We start from the raw sequence: 19315 nt of genomic DNA, 5'->3' as shown, positions 1-19315 counted from the left end.
ACACAGAGAACTGAACTCTCCAGAAGAACCCAGAATGAGCTGCAGCAGCATCAAATATTTACACGCAGTATTTTGGACGGGAGGTTTTAAGCGCTGATACGGGCACAGAGCAGCACAGAAGTGCATCACACTCTTTTATCTGTCACATCCACGACTGTATTTGAAAAATCAAATGCAATCAGGTGGATCCAACCTTGAGTGTGTATATGGGTGGATGAGTGTGTGATTTGTGTGTTACTATTGTGTTCAAGACATAAATACTTTTTTTTTTTTTTTTGGGAGTGCAGCACACTTCACAATAATCCAAGATAGCAGGTGAAAGCTGAAGGATCTAAATCAAAGCCTCCTCAAGCTGCGCTCTTGTTTCCAAATAGCCTTTCTTCCAGCTTGACATCAAGGTTACAGGTAAAACACGGCCCGTCCGCTCACACGCAGGTGTTAAGTGGTCCTGAGGTCTGGCGCCTCGGGTGTCCGGTGGAAATCGATCTTCTTAATATGTCCGCTATAGCGCCAAAGGACTTTTGACAGGACTGTTCAGTCAGGGAAATAATCAGTCACGTAGAGAAATGAAATCACCACGGTGGGTTAAATTCTCCCTCCGTGGATCTGCGCTCGGTCAGGAGGGATCAGAGATAATGGCCCTGTCTGGACTTGCTTCAGCCCGGTTGACACCTTCAGCTACCTGAAGCAGTCATGCCTCAAAGAGCCCATTCCCTCAGCGCCGCTCGCTCTCTTTCTATCTCTTTATCGCTCTTGAAATTTCTCTCTCCATCATTTGCTTTTTCCCCTTCTCTCTAGTGCTGAAAAAATCCTAACAAAGACCAGCTAGTTCAACTGGTGACCACCTTGAAGAACCAGTTAAAGGGATAGTTCACACCAAGAAATGGTGTGAAAATTTTGCATGCATAGAATACCCGGATGACTATTTGCTAAAAAGCGCACTGCATGAGATATTGTATCCCACAATGCAATACGCTCTACATGACCTCAACCTTGAAAAATGCCAAATAACCTTTTTAATTTCCCAGATGATGATTAAACAATGTAAATAGGTCACAATGTAGCATGCTATAGTAAGCAGATCTTTCTCATGTTCATTTTCTTCTTCTTGTTCTACAGAAGAAATAAGTCCTACAGGTTTGGAACGACATGAGAGTGAGTAAAAGATGACAGATTTTTCGTTATCGAATGATTTATTCCTTCTTTTCTTGTTACCAAGTTGCAGTTGTGTAGTTTCTTCACAACTAGCAAAAGTAAACAGAATTTTATTATAATGATGATAATTGAATTCTTTTCAAACTAGCTTCCTTTTTTCTGTCTTCTATTGTTTTGACAAAACAGGTTGACTAACCACAAACCCAAATATTGGTATTTATTAGTTCATGCATTTATTTTTATTTATTTATTTATTATACATTTATTTATCCATTTATTTATTTACGTACGTTTATTTATTTATGCATTTCTTTGTGCATTTGTTTATGGATTTATTTATTTATTTCTGCATTGACTTATTCATTGTTTTATGCAATGATTTATGCATTTATCTTATTTATTAATTTATTTATTTACATTTATTTATTCATGCATTTATTTCTTTATTTATTTACTTAAGTTTATATATATATATATATATATATATATATATATATATTATTTATATTATGGTATTTTATTTATTTTAAGGTATTTCTATTTATTTATTTATTTATTTATTTATTCATTAATATATTTATTTTTATTAATTTATATCTCAATATTTATTTATATTAAGGTATTTTATTTATTTATTTATTTATTTATTTATTTATTTGTAGGTCAGGCCACTGAAACAAACCGAAAGCAGGTCAGGTTTAGTGTCACTCGTGGAGCAGAAATGACACACTGCAGCTTTAAGTGCATCTTGTAATTTAAACCTGTCCAAACTGCTCTTGTTTTTTCCTTTTCTTTTTCCAGCAGGATCTTTCTCTCTCCGTCTCGCTCTTCCTCCCTCAAGCTGTACAGGGAAGTTAATTTGGTGATGATGGCTATGGAGGTCTTGGGAGGCTAATAGCTTTTCCAGGTAAATAAATCCCCATAGTTCATAATTAGCTATTAGCATGCGTGTCAACTGTTTGCTCTGAGCGCAGGTCACGTGTCTCTCATATTTACATCACGGAGGTTTTCACTGTTAGCACAGCGTGCCGGGGTTTCGTTTGTGAGGTTATTCATGCAGTTAAGCATTTTAACGCACACATGCTAATCTGAACTATCCAAACAAACCCTTCAACACGGAAGAGCTGGGGGAATGATCCATGATAGTGATTCAGATTCGGAGTTTTATAGGCTTTGTTGTGGAAAAAATAGCATTTTGGTCACTGCCAAGAAAACTTTTGCATCACTTTTGTGAGCGGTAACTTTAACCTGAGTATTTAAATTAAGACTTTGTCATTCTCTTTCAGTGCAAACGCCTCTTTATATGTAAATTACACTTATATTTCAGTAAAATCAGCATTATTTGACTGGCACCCTTAACGTTGCACTATTAACCACCTGGTTTCAACTGAATTTCCTTTCAAAGAAACACTATCAAGCAGACTCAATTCATTCTTGGCCAATCCCTTAAGTATCTAAACAGACATGTGGAAAGATGCCTTCATTTTCCTCAGGATAATGATGTTATATTAAGGTATTTCTATTTATTTTTTGTAATGCTTGTTCATTTATTTATTTAAAGGTATATTATTTATTAATGTAATTAAAATATGTAATTTATTTTAAGGTATTTTCTTTTATTTAATTAATTAATTATTTATTTAAGGAATTTTATATATTTTAAGGAATTTTGTTTGTTTGTTTATTGATTTAAAGCTATATTATTTCATTTAATTATTTTAAGGTGTTTTATTTTATTTTTTAAGGTATTGTATTTAACATAAGTTTCAAGGTATTTTATTTTATTTAAGTTATTTATTTATTTATTTTAAGGCGTTTTATTTATTAATTTATTTAAGTTATTTTAATTATTTATTTTAAGGTATTTTTATAAATTTTATTTATTTATCATTTATTTATTTTAATGTCTTTTATTTATTTATTAAGGTATTTTATTTATTTTACAGTATTTTTATTTGTTTATTTATTTAAAGCTATTTTACTTCATTTATCTTAATTTATTGCATGTTTTAATATAATAATGTGTTTGTTAATGTTTATTTATATATTTATTTTAAATTATTTTTAAGGTATTTTATTTATTAATTTTAGTCATTTTAATTATTTATTATTTAAAGATTTTTTTTATTAATTCCTTTTAAGGTATTTTATTTATTGTATTTAAAGTATTTTATTCATTAATTTAAGGTGTTTTATTTATTTTAAGGTATTTTATTTATTAATTTAAGGTATTTTATTTTATTTATTTTAAAGTATTTTATTTATTTATTTATGAAAAGCATGACTATTTAAATGAATATTTAATATGCCATTTTTTCAGCACATACACACACCTCCTTTGCATGTAAAGTAGACTTATTTTTCAGGAAGATCAGCATAATGTTGCACTATTTGTTGCCTGATTTCACCTGTATTTCCTTTGAAAGAAAAACTATCAAGCAGACTCAATTCATTCATAGTGAATTCCACAAGTATCTAACCAGACATATGGAAAGATGCCATCGATTCCCTCAGGGTTTGATATCTGGAAATATTCGATACACAGAGGAGACTAAACCATGTTAGCTTGCAGACAGGAGAGGCCGTGAGATGTTTGAATAAGCCTGTGAATGTGTGTCACTACCAAACCAGCGGTCTCATGTGTTACCTGATAACGTGTGAGGCTGTAAGATGCACATCGTTCAAAACAAACAGTTCTCGGTGACAGGCCTTTAAAGCGGCACTCGAGGGAGTCTAGCGATCCGACATCTCCTCTGTCAGAGCACTGGCTGGCGGCTGAGATTAGTTCTTTGCCTTATTTAAAACTAGTGGATATTCCGATTGCCTAATTACTCAAAACGATCCCTGTGCAATTAAGCAGCACTGGCAGCCACCCAAACTGGAGCAGCTTACCAGAGTAAACACTGAGAACCGCGGTACATGCTGGAGCTAGATGCTAATTGAATTTTATTTACATTTACGTTTGTGTTTTTGGCAGCCCCTTACCAGCCAAAGAGACTTACAAGAAAGAGCATTTGTTGTGTTAATGGCAATTACCAAAGGATACAAATCAATGGCTGAGGCGATAACACGTGTGCCAGGAGGAACACTATACATGAATGTGTGATTCTTCAATTAGGGGAACTTTTTTTGGATCAACATTTGGTGGTGGTGGTGGTGGTGTTTTTAATGCAATTTAAGCATTGATTTGTGCTTTTTAAAGGGGATCTATAATGCCCCTTTCACAAGATGTAATGTAAGTCTCTGGTGTCTCCAGAATGTGTCTGTGAAGTTTCAGCTCAAAATACCCCACAGATCATTTATTATAGCTTGTCAAATTTGCCCCTATTTGGGTGTGAGCAAAAACACACCGTTTTTGTGTGTGTCCCTTTAAATGCAAATGAGCTGCTGCTCCCGGCCCCCTTTCCAGAAGAGGGCGGAGCTTTAACAGCTCAATAACAACAAAGCTGGAGAATCTCACGCAGCCAAAATGAGGATTGTCAGTAACGGCGTTCAGCCTTACATTGTTCAAACCGGAGTCGACACTGATGGAGAGACTCAGGAAGAAGTTACAACTTTTAGAATGAAACTGGACGTTTCTGAATGGTTAGTGGATAAATTTATGGAGTTGCTGTGGAGTTGATTCAACTCATCCACTAGCATGTGCCGTCATGTTCATCTTTTGTGTTGAATTGACCCTCATTTGTGAAGCAGTCCGGCGTAAAATGACAGCATGACAACAACACTCTGCTACAACAACTCTTCCTCTTCTCTAAAGCAGCCCAGCATGGCCCCGCCCCCTTTGTTGTGTGTTCTTGGGGGCGGGGTTTATGTAAATTTTAGGGGTTGTGATGTCATTAACACAGGACAAAGCTCATTGTAGTCCCTACCAGTCATTTGTTGTAGTCCTTAAACAGAGAATTCTTTAAAAGCAAATATCTCTCTTTGCATTGAACTTTGAGTGTCGTAACTTTGCAGATGTTGTTTATGATCAAACAGCAACATTACACACTAACTAAAGTTAAAAAAGTCAAATCATAATCAACCACCCCTTTAATGCAATTTAATACAATTTTTTAAAAATGTATGGATGTGTGTGTTTTTTGTGCATGTGTGAATTTAAAGTTTTTTTATGCACATTAATTACAGATTTTTTTTAATGGAATTGACCGTTCGCAAAGACCCGCCCCCTTTAGTTACTGTTGCTACGTCCGACAAGCCATGCCGATCTCTCGCGACACATCATATTCTCACGCAGTGAAAAATACGTCACGGAGCAAAAAGGACACTGACAACGCGCCGACAAACAAGACAGAGCAGGTTACTTTTGATATGAAACAAAGTCTCAGATTTCAAATTTTGTCATTTTTAAAGAAATGTAAACAATAAATACTAATACTTTAATATAAATCTTTAATGTGTTGTGACAGATTGCTGTAGCGCCTCAGCTCAGGCGGCTAGTGAACCAATCATCTCTTCCTACTAGTTAATTTATAGCATCAAATAAACATGAATGAACATCATAAGGAATGTTTTTTCAATCGCAGAAAGACATCAGTACACACCATTTTTCAAGTTCAAGTCCATCGAGGTTAATCTTCTAACTAACTGCTTTGTTGGACAAAATGGTGGATTCGGCGTTATGATTGGTTAGATCGCCTGTCAATCAAACTCCTGGCGAAGGGTCAATTTAAGCATGGATTTTTTTTAAAGAAATCAAACAAACAAACAAACATGTAATTGAGACACTGATTTTTAAATGCTCTTTAAGTATGCAATTTAAGGTGGATCACTGTTCTCCAAATTTTTTCCCCCAAATTTTCTATTTATTTTGTTTTAAGTTTTAGTAATAAGTTCAACATTAATTAAGTTGAGATACCCTGTTGTGCATGTCCAAGGCTTTTCCATCTTTTTCTCCAAAAAGTCAAAAAGTCATTATACCATCACACACAATATCAAACGTCCGCACCATCACACATTATACCAGAATCCTTTTGAAGGCTGATCAAGGCCATGATCAGACATGTGATGAATGTTTTAAGGATGAAACACCGTTTGAAGAAGTTTTTTTTTGTTTTTTTCTAGAATCATATGAGAAAAAGCAATCATAATGCATGTTAAAAAATACTGAATAGAGTAAAGTCTGTATTGCACATTTAAATCTAAATCAGACTTAAGTGAGTTATCATTTAGCTGTCAACTTTGGCAACATTTGGCAGACCCTTTTATCCAAGTGATTACATTGCATTCATGCTGAACATTTACACTTTTTTATTAGTTCTTTGACTAAAAATGAGAAATAAAATGACATTAGTTGTCATAGTAGGAGCTCAAGTCGACCATTTTCTGCTTGCAGGAATCAAACCAGCAACCATCCGGTTGCCAACCCTAGCGTTAACCGCTACACCGCACGACTGCACTGCTAGAAGCCACTGTAATCAGTAGTTTGAGAAGGAGCCAGCAGCAACAGAGAGCTGAAACAAAAGAACAGTAATCATACGTGTCATTTCATGCTAATAACGTTCCCCTGCGGTACAGACCGCTAACAAACACTGCGTGTTTAGCTGCCGACGTGAAGCGTCTCCGAGGTCAGCGGAACCTTTCCTGTTGCAGCGGCGGCGAGCGTGTCGTGATTGGTGGGTTCGTGCGGGTCTGAAGCCAGGCTCACAAACAGTCCATTAAGAAAAAAGTGGCACTAAATCAAGCCTGGGAATAGAGGCAGCAACAGTCAGCAGAGTGGAACTGCTTTCATTTATTTCAGGGGCTCGTTCGGGGAGCGCCGCTGACAGGGGAGACGCCGCGATGGAAGCACAAGCGGCAGTGCTGGATTTTTCAGCCGGCTGTCGGTTTTTCCCGGCCCTCTTAAAATTCCCCCTGAATGTGAAACAGGTGATTGATTTCAGCCAGTACTTGAGCAGTGCTCAAGATTTCCCATCAGCTTCACTCTTTGAATGCAAAGAGCCGTTTGGCTGAGAATATAAAGAAGGGAGGGCGAGAAACGGATGGATGGGAGTCAAAGGGTGTGTCTCGATCCTCACATCCCGGGTTCAGCAGTATGTGCAACGTCCAGGAAGAGAGACGCCACTAGGGTTGTCAAATGATTTTTAAGTCCTTTTGAAGAGTATATGAGTCAGAGTATATATAAAATGATACTGATGTTGTTTTTGGGCTCTACTAGAACAGGTTTTCATGCTTGAATGTTGACTATTTTTCTCATATTCTCCATTTTTGCAGCTCCTCTCTTCCCAGCCTGTCAGTAACGCTCTGTTTAGTTCCTGTCTCCTCCTTCTGAAACGCACAATGTGCTCTGATTGGTCAGCTGGAGCAGTGTGTTATGATTGGTCAAGCGCTTCAAGTTTGTTTGTGAAATGTCATGCCCCTTACCATAACAACCAGTTTCAACACACATAACTAACTAATTCAACCAGGCCCTGCCCCTTTATTTATCGAATCTCAGTAGCTTGTACTGTAGTTCACGACTTTTCTGAAAGGGTAGCTTGACTGAAGTACTTTATTTTATGAGATCTTGTAGCTCAGTTCTGTGTAGTGAGTGCACTGCTGAGGGAGTCGTCATTCTAGGGGTGTCCCATTGTCAGAATCGTTTTAGTGCACTCAAACGTTCACTTCCTAAAAACGGAATGAACCGTGAAAGCCATCAAGCATCAGCTGCTCATTATATTCACTTAGCTGAGAGGTTGTCACGTCGTCTTCAATCTCTCAAGTCATCAGAAATGGAGGACGAGTGCATATTTTATAATGTTACTGTACTAACATCTGTCCGCTCATCTGTATTCATAGGTATTCTGTGTGCGTATACATTTCTGTAAGTTTGGACTGAAATAAAATAAAGTATATAGCTATACTGACAGTCTATAATGTGAATATTTTACGTATCTTTGAAGTTGTTCATGCATAAAAGCTTTACATTTTAGATAATGCCAATATATCTGTATGGGTTACAGTATATGGGGTCTATATGAAATGTGTACAAGAAAAGACAATTTGACAAAAATACCTACAAACACTAATGATGACATTGCCAAAAAAAAGAGATACCAGAAGGATAACAGTCATTAGTGATGTTGTTAATAAATGGCAGCTTTTATTAATGCATAGCCTCGTAATTCAGCCTTCAGCCCTGGCTAGAGTTCAGATTTATGCTATAGGGAACTAGGAAGTAGATTAAGACAGTTCAAATACTAAAGAAGCATTTCTAGGTTTCCTAAACTCTTAAAAATAAAGTTTTTTGAGAAATAAGGTCACAATTCTGAGAAAATAAGGTTGAAATTCTAAAAGAAAGTTACAATTTTGAGGGGAAAAGTCACAATTCTAAGAAAAAGTCAATTCTGTTAAAAAAAAAAGTCAATTTCGCAATTTTGAGAAAATAAGGTAGCAATTCTAAAATAAAGTTATAGTTTTGAGAAAAAAAGTCACAATTCTGAGAGAATTATTCTAAAAGAGAGTGAAAATAAAATAGATTCTGAGAAAATAACATTGCAATTATGAGGGAAAAAGTCACAATTTTGGAAAAAGTTCGCAATTTTGAGAAAAAAGTCACAATTCTGAGAAAAAGTCACAGTTCTGAGAAAATAATTCTGAGAGAATGAAAATAAAATCGATTCTAAGAAAATAACATTGCAATTCTGAGAATAAAATGTTGCCATTTTGAAAAAGTTCACAATACTGGAAAAAAAGTGGCAATTCTGAGAAAATTCTAAGAAAATAAAGTCGATTTGGAGAAAGTAACGTTGCAATTCTGAGAAAAAAGGTCACAATACTGAAAAAAGTTGCAATTCGGAGAAAATTCTGAGAAAATAAAGAAAATAAAGTTGATTCTGAGAAAATAACGTTACAATTCTGAGAAAAAAAACGCAATTTTGAAAAAGTCGCAATTCTGAAAGTAGAAATTCTGAGGAAAAAACGTAGCAATTTTGAAAGAATGTTCACAATTTTGAGAAAAAAGTTCAGAATACTGAAAAAAGTCGCAATTTTGAGAAAATAACGTTGCAATTATGAGGAAAAAAGTCACAATTTTAGAAAAAGTTCACAATTTTGAGAAAAAAGTCAAAATTCTGAGAAAAAGTCACAATCTGAGAAAAAGTCAAAGTTCTGAGAAAATAATTCTGAGAGAATGAAAATAAAATCGATTCTGAGGAAAATAACATTGCAATTCTGAGAATAAAATGTTGCCATTTTGAAAAAGTTCACAATACTGGAAAAAAGTGGCAATTCTGAGAAAATTCTAAGAAAATAAAGAAAATAAAGTTGATTCTGAGAAAATAACGTTACAATTCTGAGAAAAAAAAATCGCAATTTTGAAAAAGTCGCAATTCTGAAAGTAGAAATTCTGAGGAAAAAACGTAGCAATTTTGAAAGAATGTTCAGAATTCTGAGAAAAAAGTTCAGAATTCTGAAAAAAGTCACAATTCTGAGAAAATAAGGTTGCAAGTGTGCTTTGTGCTTTTAAAAATGGTTCACTGAAAGGTTCTTTGGGAAACCCAGTTCTTCTAATGGCATTGCTGCAAAACCCTCCTTTGGAACCTTTATTTGTAAGAGTGTAATTCGCATTAGCTAAGCAAAACCATCGGCATCAGAGTGGTTTCTTCTTAAAGAGACAGTGTCCCGGTGCCCTTTGGAGGATGCTCTACACCGCAGTGCCCTGAAAGCTGATTAATTGGCTTGTCAGCTCAGTATTTTTATCCCATTCCCCAGACGAGCTCAAACACACCGTCCTTCCCAGTGTCCTCTTGCGTCCTACACAGCGGTCAGGTGACTGTAGAGGAACCCCCTGTGCTTCAAGCTGCCTTCCGATTGGCCGAGGGCGTCCTCACGGCATGTGGCCCCCCGAACGGACGGCAGCCCGGGCCGCGCGGGTGTAATTGGTGTGAGCGGCGCGATAGCGGTACCTGTGAGAGACCGTGCGACTGCGCTGATTAATGCGAAACGCAGCGTTTCTGCAGAGCGCCTCTTGATGAAGCCCACAGGGCTCACGCAGCAACCGTGACAATGTACCGAGAGGAAAAACCTCCAGTCTGAAAGTGCGGAGGAGGGAACGTAACCTAGTGAGTGTTCCGACAAAATGAAATAAAACAAAGTCACTGTTATGGATGGAAACAGTTTCTGCAATCTATTTCTAATTTATCTTTATTGCAGCTTCAGCCCCAAAGGCAATTCTGTGTTTGGTGTGACATGAAAACAGCGTAAAAACACAATTCTGCTTTCACTAATAATAACAAATTATCTTCCCAGGCTTGCAGCCACCCAGAAGTGGGAGAAAAGGGTCCATTTTAGTAAAGCAATCCACAAGCGAACCTTGCTCGTTCTCCTATTTCAAAGCAGCCATCATGAAAATAGCAGAAATGCTTTACGCTTCAGTCATTCATACATTTACTGAAGAGACGTAAAATGCATTGGACTGTTTTTAATAAAAAAACATATACTGTAGCAGCAGGAAATAGTTAAGAATGGCTTAGAGAATACTGTGCAGTACATACTTCAGTTTGCTGCATACTATATTTTTTCTTTTTGTGAAACACTGCATTATGCAATGACAACTGTTTCAACTAATGCTCAAAATAATTAATTGGTTTGAGTAGGACAAACTTAAATTAGATTAGTTCAGTCAAATGAATTTTTATGAGCACTTTCTTTTTCTTTCAAGTTCACAGAACTGATATATTGTAAGTAAGCTAAACTATTTCATTGTTTATGAACTTATTTCTTTTAATTTAGACAAACTTAAGTTTAACTGAAACTGGGCTGGGATTTCTGTTTCGCAGCATGCTTCGCCCATGACACTCGAAAGGGAGAGTAAATGCTGACATTAAGTGTTAAATCATGTTTTTTGTGCAAGATTAATGTTAAGTGGGATATTTAGTAGTGATTAATGTTTTGTTATGCTAATTTAGAAGAGTTTCTGTTAATGTGGATCTTTGGAGAGTTACACAGGATCCAGGGCAATAATGAGCCGGCATTCGGACGTAAACACAGAAGCCTGCGCTGAGTTCACTACATATGAGTCATGACAATGGTTCAAATTGTTGAATAAAGTTGTTTAATTTGTTGAATTCAAATTGTTGAATAAAGTCGCTTCATAATATTAAAGTTGAACCACTGTAGTCACATCAATTGTTTTAACCATGTTTTTATCTACCTTTCTAGATGTCAAAAGGCGCAATGACGTGTGGATCAGATACCATCGGATTTCATCAAAAAAATCTTAATTTGAATTCCGAAGATGAATGAAAGTCTTACGGGTGTGGAACGACATGAGGGTGAGTAATTAATGACAGAAATTTAATTTTTGGATGAACTAACCCTTTAAAACCCTCAAATTGTTCCCCAAACTTATTCAGGTTTACAGTACTATATCATTGATATATAGTGTAGTAACATAGTATATATATATATATATATATATATATATATATATATATATATATATATATATATATATATATATATATATATATATATATATATATATATATGTTGCTTGTTTAAGTCCAGTCTTACAATACAAAAATGCTCATTTTTTATTTGAAATGTGAACATTTAAAATGTTAAATTCATATACATCTCCATCCAGATTTAAAATCAACATGAAATCAAGCCCTGTTTACATTCTCACCATGTTATTCTAAACTATTGATGTTTTTTCTTTTTCTTTTTTTTAACAAAATATCATAACTTGCTCCACCTCCTGGCTCCTACTTGCTCTATGCATTAATGTTTATTTTATTTCAAGATTTTTTTTTAAATATAGTTTTAGTTAATGATAATAATAGTTATCTATTTAGTCACTGCTTTAGGCTGCTGTTGCTGTAGGTAATCCAGCATTTTTACAAACGAGTTTTACATTTTTGCATTTTACCCTTATGTGTTTATCTCAAGTTCATACATTCCCTTGAAATCGAATAAAAATGTAATGCTGGCTAATATAATTAAGGTTACTGCAGTAAAATCAAGTAATTCAGGAGGACAGTGCAGTCAAATCATGATTTATTTTCCCAGTATAGTTTCACTCATAAATGCATTGCAATGCTAAAGTAAAATGGGTCTGGAATGTCATTAACGGTTGACTTTAAAGGGATAAAATGCCGCCGGGAAACTGATCAGCAGATCAAAAGGTTCATGTGTTGTAAATCCATTACCACAGCTGCGTGTGCGAATGAGTTTGTGCGACACGAGGATCCGGACTGACTGTTGATCCCTTGGGCCAGGCCGGCGGCAGCGCTGTAACCGTCTCGCTCTCTCGTTCTCCACGAGAGGATGATGCTTGATCGGCTGAATGTTTGCAGGGAGTGTTCGCCTGTCCCTGCCGGTTAGTGTTGGGCGGCTGCCCGAGCAATTAATGGTCTTTGTAATGTGTTCACCAGCACTAGAATATAAACAAACACCATGAGACCTTTGATTAAGCACCAATCTGCAGCTTCACAGCTTCAAAGCAGCGCTCAAGAGCGGCTTTTCCCATCCCACTGCTTCTGAGTGCTGGAATGATCCCATATTTGTACTCGGCACATGAGGATCGGCCTCACGCTGCGTCTACAACACACATACATGTCATAAGATAGATCGGCCTAATTGTCATCAGTTGACAGACGCCCCTGTTTTTAACATGCACTTTATTTTGCATGTCGGTCTTCAATATTTTCACAAGTATCTTATGTGAGAATTGATTTATAGTTTGTTTTTTGATTATTAGGGATGTAGTCGTTGCTGAGTCTGTAACTTTTGATTCTGATGTTAAGATATTTCTGGTCTCTGACCTTTATTATCTTTAAATTATATGTTAATTGCAACTACTCTAAAAGGCAAAATGCAGTACAATGCAGCAGCACTAGAAAAACAGCGAACACTGCAAGAGCTTTAAGCACCGATCTGCAGTTTCACAGCTTCAGAGCCGCTCAAGAGTGCCTTTTCCCGTCTCTCTGAATGGAAATTATAGCAGCCGTCTTTCCCTTCTGAACACGGCATGTGTGTAATGATGCTCGGGGCTGATGGGATTGGAGGAGGGGAATTGTTCTTCTGTGCATGTATCTGTCCTATTCAATTACACTGCAATCTCTCTCTCTCTGAACCACACACACACACACACACACACACACACACACACACAGACTCTAAATTGTGGCAACACACTCATGTACACAAGCTTTTAAATAATTATTAAGTTAAGTTCCAGAGCTACTGGATGTGTTTTTAAAAGCTCTTCCTCTTGAAACATTTATTGCTCTTTCAACAGTTCTGCTGGCCTGTTTGAATGCACTTGTGGGACGCATCCTGAACGCTTGCTGAGCACGTCTGTGGCCAATCGCTCTCCAACCGCAGGTTTCTCTGCTCTGGAACATTCGTTGTTTTTACCTGCACATGTTGGTTTCTATTATGCTTTTTTCCATGTTCATCTTTCTTAAGTGTGTAATGTTGTTGTTTGAGCATGATAAAGCTTGAGTTTTCTTCTGGGAATGAACACGTCACAATATTCCTCATTTAAATTATGCAGAATAAAGGGGCGGGGCCTGGTTGAGTTAGTAATGTGTTCAAACTGGCAGTTATGGTAAGGGGCGGGACATTTCCGAAAACACGCTCGAAGCGCTTGACCAATCACAACACACTGATCCAGCCGACCAATCAGAGCAGACTTTTGAAGGAGGGGTTTAAAGAAACCAAAACTAAAACAGAGCATTTAGACAGAGGGTGAAAACAGGTGCTGCAAAAATTAAGTTTTTTTGAACATCAAATGTAAACATATTCAAAATTACAAAATTATGAACCTGTAAATGAACATTATAGGACCCCTTTAACATCTGATCTTTCTTTCTTTCACAATTATTGCACTGGAATAAAATGGTGTAGGATTTACTAGAAGCTAGGAAACAATTTTTACTCAAAAATTGCTAATAAATTTCACATAATTACAAAGAAGCGGCCAGTAACACATTGGGCCCTCATACACCCGGTGCAATGTTTTTTGCTAGTTTCAGCCCGACATAGTTATCCTATTCACGTCCTGCACCATGTTGTTTAAATAGCAAATGCATTTGCGCCCATTTGTGCGGCCATGGGCGTGCTGCTCTGAAAACGAGGTGTGTTCAGGCGCGTTACTATTTTGAGGCAGCTGAAATAGACTACGCCAGTGACCAACTGAAACCTGCTCTAAAGTCAATGGCGCAATATTTGTTTTGTTATTTAAAGAGCATACTAGTAATATGCGCTTATATGCGGGTGCACAACACTTGTACAATCTGCTTATTGCACACACAGGGATCCGCAGCAGCACACAAACATGACAAATATAAAAATAAAAGGATTACAATATAAAAGATCATTATTGTGTGCATAAAGATGAGGCTTTTCCCATAGATGGTCTGCTTGCGTGCTTTAACACTTGCGCTGTGCGCTTTAGACCATGTGCTTAGATTGTTAAAATAGGGCCCATTGATTTAACTGGGACATTTTGAAGTAGAAAGAGTGAAAAAGTATTTTCTTGAAAAACATACTCTAATAATCTTTATTTACAACTTTTCATTTGATTGAATTGCTAAATGTTGACATTTTTGGATAGGGTTTAATTGTTTTTTTTTTTTTTTGGGGGGGGGGGGGGGGGGTCATTAGTTGCAATGCAATTGCAAAACTTTAAAAATTGTTTTTGAACAGATTTCCAGAACATTTTGTCCAAGGAATCACATTAAAGGTAATTTGTGGAAATATGTTTGATGTTTAAATACCTTCTATTATCCCAGTTTAATATGTGAGACTGTTTCCATATAGGCTTCCACTGTTTTCCATATATATATTTTACCTTTTTAACCCTGAATTGCAAACAGACTTTCAAATTGCACTGGGATACAAGTATTTTAACACTGAACAAACATACGTCACCTTCAGTGTGATTGTTAGATTTCTTTGACACCATACAGATATATCTGAGTTAAACTACTGTAATAGGCCAATATCTGGACTAGATCACAGAGGGTTTTTATATTGCAGTGATTGTGTTTGTGAGAAATGAGCATGTCTGTTCTGTTTATAAGTCATTCTGAAAGCTTACCTGCATGACTATATTAGGATGATGTTATGTAACCCAGTTTTAGCTTGCACACAAATTTCCTCGCCTCCGAGGAATGTCAGCAGAAAATATTCTGGGTCATCTGCGCTGCGACCACACGCTCCCATGATGCATTGTGCAGCAGTGCCTTCGTCAGAGTCAGCTGAGCGCTCGTTCCCTTTACGGTTAACTGCGCTCGTGTGCGTTTGTGCTGCAGAGACAGCAGTGAGATTAAACAGAGACTTTTACTGTCTCCAGATGTTTCTCCTGAAGACAAAAAGACTCCAGTAATCTCATATGAGTTTCAGAAGAGATCTCAACAATGTTTCAGACCTTGAACAGATTTAACAAGATCAGTTTGAGCTCAAACGTTCCTCATTAAATTGTCTGAATTATGTTCACATTCATTGTGTATCTATATGGGTCACATTGCATGCAAGTCCAGGTCATATTTCTTGGTCATAAATGCGTAAATGATGCATAAATAAATTTTGGGAGAAAACGGAATAGTTTTCATATCCATTCAGTCATTCATGCATTAATCTGTTCATTCATGCAATCATTTATGCACTCATTCATTCATTCATTTGTTCATTCATTCATGTAATCATTCATGCACTCATGCCTTCATTCATTCATTCATTCATTCATGTACTCATTCGTTCATTCATTAATTCACGCACGCACTCATTCGTTCATTCATGCATTCATTCATGCATTCATTCATGCACTCATGCCTTCATTCATTCATGCATTCAGTCATTCATTTATTCATTCATGCATTCGTTCACTCGTTCGTTCATTCATTCATGCATTCATTCAGCATTCATGCACTGATTCATTAATTCATTCATGCATTCATTCATTCATGCATTCATTCATGCATTCATTCATTAATTCATTCATGCATTCATTCATTCGTTCATTCATTCATTCATTCATGCATTCATTCAGCATTCATGTGATGTGGATTTCTGAGAGAAATGCTCACGGTTTCACATGATAAAGGTGAACACGCACAAAGATGACACTTTGTCGCGCTCCTTTGTAAGAAAGATCACCTGAAGCTCTTCCTTGAGAGAGTGTAGGTTTCGCTCAGCGTGAGTTTGGCCTCATGGAGAGAAACAGAGGCTCCAGTCCAAAACCTAGTGAGCTGCCTCGCTGTCTGCTTCCTACAGAGGTAACTACGTAGATGACATCACTGTGAACTGACGTTCTCATGAGTATGATGCACAGTTTATTCAAATAGAGCTTGAGGTTGGCACGTCACTCAAAGCAGCTATAATAACAATGCAGCACATAAATACACACCATCCATGAATATTAAGTAAAATAAAGTAAAGTAAAATAAGTAAAATAGACCCTTTTCAATCATTTTGATCTATTTTAAACTTTATACTGTTAGTTTTCAGTAGGTTTTTACTGAGGGGATTTCGGATTTCTCTTTTTATGACTCCCTAAATGAGAAAATACTGTCAATAGCTAGAAAATAAATAAATCTTTAACATGTTTTTAGAGATAAAATGTTCTATAAATTAGGTGAATGATGTACTGTATGAACAAACCTTCAGAATATAGCTATGAACTGAAAAGTTTGGTGGATGTAAATCTGCTGAAGTGGAGATTTCTGACTCAAACTCATCATCTTTAAAGATATGGATTTAGGAAGCAAATAGATAGTGTAACAACAAAAACACCCAAAAGTGTGTGTTTTGGATGTTTTTTTTTTCCAAGAGCCTGAAAGAACATGTCATGAAATGCCAGATAACCCAAAATCTGGACCAGTGCATGAAAACACAATGTTTTTACTCCTCCCTGCTGAGAAACAACTTAAACTAGGCTAAAGTGGTTCTCTAGTTTCACAACTTGGCCAAATTGGTTAGGCTAGTTTGTGTTGATGCTTTTAGTAGGGTTTTGGATCAGAGCTCTTATGTTTGTTATCTGCTGAGGTGTGTGTGCGTGTGTGTGTGTGTGTGCGCGCGTTTGTACACGTCTACATGCATGTGTTTGATAAATGTGTTCAGCAAGCAGCTGTATAAATCCTCCCTCTCTAGGGTCCGTCTCCCAGCTATTGTTTCAACCCAACCAGAAACATGAAACACTCAAGCGGACTTTCGAGTCTCTCGTCTCCATGTTCTGTTGTCTGAGAAAACAAACCATCACACTGTCAAATGCTGCATCACTGCACTTTTGCTGTTTGTTTCCTGAGGTCATATCACTGATACTACTATTTTTGTAGTAGGCCTATGTACTCATGATAAAATAATGCACAGCCTCAAGTGTTGATCAGGCTGCTGAAAATTAAGAAATATTTCACACAAAATGGGATTAAAATTGTTGGAGAATCTGAATTATAGCTTCTTGAAAATATAAAAACATGCCTGATTATAGCAGCACTGCTAAATGTTGCATACTGCACACTGTTTCACATCGCAGTGTTATTTTAGTATCATTTATATGGTATTATATTTTTTATTAAAATTTTGAATTAGCTTTTATTTTCATGCTTTCAGTTTTCATTGTCATTTTCATTCTCTTTTATTTAAATATTACTATTTAGGTTTAATTTACAGTTTTATTTTTAGTTTAATTTAGTTTATTTCCAGTTAATAATTTTAGTGCTTTAATGTAAATTAGAAATGTTGCCTATAGAAAACTTACTGAAATAAGTTTGTTTTTTATCTAATATTTATACTTATACTTGTATTGCAATATCGTGTTTAGAATGTGCATTACAAGGCATAATTGATGCATTAAAATACTTTTATAGTACTATATACTGTATATAAGGCTTCAAGTAAAGTGTTAATGTGCAACAATTGACACTCCTGATAGTGACAATGAGTGATACGCCATATATCTGAAGAAAAGAATATCAAGTGACATTTATATCTATAGCGCTATATACAATACAGATTATTTCAAAGCAGCTTAATAAACAATCAAGAAAATGTTAAAGTTCTATAAAAAAGCAGTATATATACTGCGCAGTATGCACTTAGTATACCAAGCATTCTTTCACTCAGGCTGATTTCCAAACAGAGTACAGGTGGATGTAAAGCTTGTTTCAGTGTGAATAAAGCAACAGCTGGCGTGTGGCCGCAGGCAGAGCTTAAAGAAGTTTTTACTGTGTTTTACAGTCATGCAGACTGAGTGCTCCGGCCGGCTGCGCCCTCACAAACTCATCAAATCTTGAGTGTTTCCTCAGAGATGGCGGCCTACACTAGAAAACTCTTCCTGTGGCGCTCCAGCTCTCCAGCGCTCATTACAGAGACCAACTGCAAGATTCATCAGGCGGAGCTCAGATTCCCTCTTTAATATTTCACTAAGGAACAGTCCTGCTCAGCGCTGTTACAATGCCTAATCACTCAGAGGAGAAAAAACGAATTAACCCGGTGAAGACGACTGGATCATATTTGATTGGCTTCTAAATGAATCGGCTCAACTAACTCTTATTAGAGTATTAGTGGACTGTTAGTATACTGAAAAGGTTTAGGTTAGCAGAATATGTTGACATATATTTGTAAAGTTACTTATATAGTTACTTATATGGTGGACATTCAAAATAAAATGTTACCAATTTTACTTCCTTAATGTGTAACATGATATTAAATGGGGGATAAAATGTAAGTCAGGCCTTTAATGTGCAGTTGATTGGATGTTGAAAAGCTTCTCTATATGACTGAAACACAGGATTGTAAGCGCCACTTACATTTCCTTCAGAAAATCCTGTTAATAAACACTTTACTTGTAGCCTTTATGTATAATACATTATTACATTATACATTATTACAAAGGTATTCATATTGTACATTGTAATACATTATATATTTTCATAAATAATTGCAACCACATTTAAAATGCATTTTAATATTTGCAGATTCCTTGTTACATCTGAAACAGGGTTTTAATGCATTGTATTTTCTCAAGGTGCAAGGTGTGACAATGAGGTATTATAGTGTATTATAAGTGTGGTTACAATTATTCATGATACCATACAGTGCCTTACACAAAATAATTAGTGCATTAAAATACTTTTATAATGCATTATAATATATATATATATATATATATATATATATATATATATATATATATATATATATATATATATATATATATATATATATATAT

General features: G+C 36.0%; 1 long non-coding RNA gene across 2 annotated transcripts; it reads left to right on the top strand.

Moving 5' to 3' along the window:
- Positions 1-1835: 1835 nt before the first annotated feature.
- Positions 1836-18929, top strand: LOC125275829. Of its 2 annotated transcripts, none has more exons than XR_007186522.1 (3): positions 1836-2062; positions 11296-11408; positions 18322-18929. It is a non-coding gene; the product is annotated as an uncharacterized LOC125275829 (long non-coding RNA). The 2 variants fall into 2 exon arrangements; XR_007186521.1 differs by lacking the exon at positions 18322-18929 and adding an exon at positions 13379-13597.
- Positions 18930-19315: the final 386 nt, after the last annotated feature.

Source organism: Megalobrama amblycephala, linkage group LG9 (assembly GCF_018812025.1).
Source record: "Megalobrama amblycephala isolate DHTTF-2021 linkage group LG9, ASM1881202v1, whole genome shotgun sequence".
Taxonomy (NCBI): Eukaryota; Metazoa; Chordata; class Actinopteri; order Cypriniformes; family Xenocyprididae; genus Megalobrama; species Megalobrama amblycephala.
This window is presented reverse-complemented; position numbering and strand designations above follow the sequence as displayed.